Raw genomic sequence first — 6000 nt, forward strand, 5'->3', positions numbered from 1 at the left:
GATTCTATTGTCAGAAACAATGCATGGGAGATTGTTCCTAGACCGGAATGGAAATCAGTGGTGGGTTCGAGATGGATCTACAAGGTCAAGCAGGCAGCTGACGGGAGTGTGGAGAAGTACAAGGCAATATTTGTTGCCCGAGGCTTTTCACAGATAGAGGGGATCGATTATGAGGAGACCTTTGCACCTGTCGCAAGGTATTCTTCCATACGGACGATTCTTGCTCTCTCAGCGCAGATGGGATGGCACATTCATCAGATGGATGTGAATACTGCGTTCCTCAATGGAGTCATTGAGGAGGAGGTGTACATTGAGCAGCCCGAAGGCTTTGAGGTCTTCAGCAGCGAGTCGCATGTGTGCAGGCTCAAGAGAGCGTTGTATGGGTTGAAGCAAGCACCACATGCTTGGTACACACGGATAGACAGCTATTTCATAGGACTTGGATTCTCCAAGAGCGAGGCGGGTCCTAACCTATACCAGATTGTGGTGGAGGGTAAGTTGCTTATCATTGTACTGTATGTTGATGATTTGATTCTAACGGGTGATGAGCTGTTGATATTGTCATGCAAGAAGGATCTTGCTACAAAGTTTGAGATGAAGGATTTGGGCCTCCTTCACTATTTCCTAGGATTGGAAATATGGCAGCGCAGTGGTGGACTGTTTGTTTCTCAGGGCAAGTATGCTCGGGAGATACTGGAGAAGTTCAACATGCATGGCTGCAAGCCTGTTGATACTCCTCTTCCTGGAGGTTGGAGGAAGGAGGATGCCACTTCGGGAGAAGAAGTGGATGCCACTGTTTATCGACAGTTGGTGGGGTCGCTGATGTATTTGGTCAATACACGACTTGATATATGCTATGCAGTTAACCAAGTTTCACAAGCTATGGTTAAGCCTACCAAGCTCTTCTGGAAGGCGGGCAAGCATGTATTACGCTACTTGAGAGGCACTTTGGGATATGGTTTGTGGTACAGACAGGAGGATGAGGTGAAGCTATGTGGCTTCACGGATGCAGATTGGGTAGGGAGCCCAACGGACAGAAAGAGCACATCAGGAGGGGTCTTCAGTATTGGATCGACAACAGTTTCTTGGTACAACAGGAAGCAGAGATCCATGGCACTCAGTTTAGCGGAGGCCGAGTATATGGCAACAAGTTTGGCTGCATGCGAGGCTATATGGATGAGGAAGATCCTGGTTGGTTTGTTCAGTTCTCATTTGGATCCTACTGTGATTTACTGTGATAACCATAGTTGCATTAAACTCTCGGCTAATCCTGTATTTCATGATAGATCTAAGCATATTGACATCAGGTACCATCATATCAGAGATTGTGTGCAGCGGAGGATAATGTTGCTTTCATACATTCCAACGGAGGATCAGGATGATGATATTCTGACAAAGGCTCTCACTAGGAGCAAATTCGAGTACCACGAGGCAGGATAGGGTTGCTGATAATCTATATCTTGTCGAGAGGGAGTGTTGAGATTGCAACAAGATGATGGAGCTTAGTGAAAAGAGTTGCCTTCACTAAGTGGGCCCGCAGGCAAATTATGGCGCAAGTTCTATTTTTGATCACAGTGTGGATGATCACAGTGTGGGTGACCACAATGTGAGTGATCACAGTGTGAGTGATCACAATGTGGGTGACCAAAGTGTGGGTGACCACTGTGTGGGTGATCAAAGTCTATTTTTAAACTGGCTGTCAAAAATAGAAAAGTCAAATATTATTGTCTCATAATAATATTTGGACTATAAACTTGATCTTATTCTCTTGGAGCACTTCAGTTTGAGCTACAGATGTGGCCCATGCAGCTGTCAGAAGGAAGTACGCTTTTCTTATGAGTCAGTTGAGTTGTTGCATGCATGACTTCAGTTAGAACTCAATCAGTTGAGTTTGGTGGAGTTGATTGTGGAGTTGATGGAGTTGTGTTCAGTTTGACTTGGTTAAACTAGTTGTAGTTAGTCTAACTACAAATAGACTAATGATGAGTTGTTAAAATAATTATTAACTCATAATACAACTATAGAATACATCAGTTAACTCAGTTGCATGTCAGTGCATGTTCAGTTCAGCAGGGGCAAGTGTTAGAGAATCAGATTGCTATCAGTTGTGACTATAGTTGTGCATCAGATCTTGCACAATCAAGGGATTGAGTATGCCAATGAGTTTGCTCATGTATTTGCCCAGTTTGTAGCTTCTGCTCACGTCTTACACATTGTGAGTGATTCTTTGGAGGTGAAATACGAGTTTGGTAGACCATTCTCATTCATTCTTGAGCAGGTATTGAGCAGTGGAGGCAGTCAAGCAGTGGAATAGATTTGGAGATCAGATCTTAGCTGTATTTGTGTGTAACAGGTGGAGCTGGTACTGGATTGCTTGTGATAAGCATTTTACTTTGTAATGTTACATGGTCTCAATCATTAATATACAGATAGTGTGGGGTTTTTAGAGAGATGCTTTACCCGGGTTACATACTGTGTTAATGTGTGAATGCTCTTGATGTTTTATTGTTATTGATGCTGCTATATTGATGATCAACGTAGAGGAGCTTATGTATTGTGTATGTATTCCACAATAGTACATGATCAGGATAATCTCTGTTGAATATGTGTTAAATTATTCAAAATTTCTACAGAGAGTGTGAAACCTGATTATTGTTGTTAGATTAAATATTTTGTGGTAGGTAGAAGAGGTTATGGATAAGTGATTTTTTTTAGGAAACAACTTTAGCATTCTGACTACTATATGGAACCAATCATATAAGAGTTAGTAGTGAAAGAGAGTGAAAACCTTTATAACAATCCTCTACCATCAAAATCCTTTGATAAGTTTACCTCAGAATCTTTTACAAGACATAATGTTTCTCTGGAAGAATTTTACCCTAAAGGGTTTGGATATGTGTCAATATCCAAAAATAGAAATGGTGAAGCTGACATAACTTATTGCATGCTACAAAATTTGAAGCTCTTATGCCAAGGCTTTGGCATTCTAACTACTATATGGAACCAACGATACAAGAATTAACTGTGAAGGAGAGTGTGGAACCTGATTATTGTTTTCAGGTTAAAGATTTTGCCGTAGGTAGAAGAGGTTACATATTAGTGAAGTTTTCAAATTCTCCTTGGGAACTCCTACACAATTGCTGATCATGGACACATCCAATGAGTGCCTGCAATATGTTCATGGGTTATAATAAAGATAAACACATTGAATGGTTGCACAAATCCAAATTTAGTTGACAATTAAAGATGTGGGGTCTAATGGTGGAAGAACTTTCAATCATCTAACATTGGATTTGACGGTGCAAAGGAGTGCATAGTGGAAACTGGGGAAGTTATTCCTAGAGGGAATGCCTTACGCCGTAATTAAAAATATCATAAGAGTTAACTAAACTATAACATTATTTAAAATACTAATAATAATAATTGATAAAAAATATTAATATATAAGTTAGACATATATACATTTAAAAAAACATGTAACAAGATTGTTAACTATGGAGGTTCACTTGGAATAATACTTACAATAGTATACAGGTAAGATTAGTTTGTTGGTTGTTGAGTTTTCTTGAGACATTTTCTTAACAAGCAATTTCTTGGTTTAGAAATTGTTGGATCTCATGATGCACTATTTATGTGGCATGTTTTTGGGTTTTGAAATTGAATATACAAATAGTTATGTGAGTAATTTGTGCACCATGTCTTGTCCTCTAATTTCTTATTTGGTATTAGAGCAGGTTCGGCCCTAACTCTCTCACAAGAGGAGCTATGATCATGGAATTTTGAACAATAATAATCCTTTGTACATAGATAAGAATATTGTTTGTGTGTGTCACGGTGTGAGTCTTTTGTGTGAACCGTGATTCATTTGATTGCTTGTGCGTTGAGGACTGTTAAGGATCTGGTGTTGGGTATACGACCAAAGTCCCACATTGACTAGAGGTGGGGAGGATCATGGATATATAAGGATGGACAAATATCTCCATTGGTATGAGGCCTTTTGGGTAAGTCCAAAAGCAAATCCATGAGGGCTTAGGCCCAAAGTGGACAATATCATACCATTGTGGAGATATGTGGTGTCCAGAGTTCTTACAAGTGGTATCAGAGCCATGCCCCAAAGTTAGCCAAGTGGATGAATCCTCAGAATACCGAACGAAGGTGGTGGGCCCCGGTAATATCACGATGGGATCCGTGGATGAGCTCGGTTAGACAGGCGGTGTGCTCCGGATTCTTCATGGACGTGTCCTGGCCCCAACACGGTGAAGAGGAGTTGACCTGGGATAGAGCAAGCTCTCGAGGCAGGTGGTGCTTCCATGTAAGGCGTGTGCTTCCAACGCATTGGAGCAGAGAATCCTAGTTGGTAGAGAGTGGACGGATGGATAATCGTTTGAGGGGAGGCTCGATGGTCCTTTGTTCGAGGGGAGGATTGTTGGGTATACGACCAAAGTCCCACATTGACTAGAGGTGGGGAGGATCATGGATATATAAGGATGGACAAATATCTCCATTGGTATGAGGCCTTTTGGGTAAGTCCAAAAGCAAATCCATGAGGGCTTAGGCCCAAAGTGGACAATATCATACCATTGAGGAGATATGTGGTGTCCAGAGTTCTTACATATTGTGCATGGATGCAAAAGAGGAGGTGAAAATCAAAGTTCTACTTGCGGTATTGCGTGGGTTGAGAGCCTACATCTGCTAAAGACACCACCACACCGAGCATTTTAGATTGCAACTTCATTGTTAGGCGTAGTGAACACAAGTCACACCTATACTTATTGATAGATTCAGATTGATGTAGTGCTTCTTTCTCTACAAAGACATCATTCATAAAAATTATCTATGTCTGGGAGTGACAGTGGAGAACTTTGTTTCCCATATGGTTCCAAAGGAAAGTAAGAAGACGAGAGTAGCACCATGTGTAATGGAGAATGAGAATGTTGTGAACGTTAGCATGGTCATTTCATTTCCAACTAGTTCAATTTCCAGGTTTAAGGAGGGAGTTATTGTAAGAAAGGTCTCCAAGAAGTTCACGTTTGTTACTTGATGGTTCACCTATAAAGATTTCTTGTGACAAAGCAGTGATGATGCAATCAACACTCACAAAGAAGCTTTTACATAGGATGGTTCATTGCTTGGATACTTTTTTTCGATAGTTACAATGAGCTATGTAATTTGGCAGAATAAAGTATGCCAACATTGTTGATGATGCAAGTTCATCATTTTTTATAATAATAAAATTTATAGAAATAAAATTAATTAAAAAAACATATTTTCCATGATAATAAGATTTACAACAAAAATAAAACCTAATTTTTGATACAATCATAATTATAATGGAAATACAACACGAATCAACCTGAACTTTTGAGAAATTTATTTTCTTTTAATGACTGAATATGAAAATTAAAATGAATATATATATATATATATATATATATATATATATATATATATATATATATATATATATATATATATATATATATATAGATATAATTTAGTTGAAAATTACAAATTTTCATGATTTTCGTATGTAATTTTTTCTAAAGATTTATTTACTTATATTTTCCCTGTTTAATCTTTAAATATTGACCATTTTAACATTTACACTTCAAGATTGTTATCTCATTTTTCAAACCATGAATTTGATAGGTGACTTAAATTTTTTCCCACACACACACACAGATATATATATCTATATATCAGATAAATTTAATGAACTAATCTAGGCTAGTTATGTTTCAAAATACATTATAAATTATGGTAAGCCAAGCTACTTGAAAACTTTTCAAGAAATTAATAAAACTTTTGAAATTATGTAAATAGTGACTACACATAATTGGACCAAACTATTGGTTAGTTTGACATTAAGAATGAACATGGCTAATAATTTTAAAATAATATGAAACATATACATCTATAACATTATATTTAAATGTTGGATAAAAATAAATATAAGATGTGAATTTAAAAAGAAAATGGTCATTAAAATAAACTTATTTG

This window comes from Pinus tabuliformis, chromosome 4_2 (assembly GCF_031772625.1).
Source record: "Pinus tabuliformis cultivar Carrire ecotype Pingquan chromosome 4_2, CPIR1, whole genome shotgun sequence".
NCBI classification, from domain to species: domain Eukaryota; kingdom Viridiplantae; phylum Streptophyta; class Pinopsida; order Pinales; family Pinaceae; genus Pinus; species Pinus tabuliformis.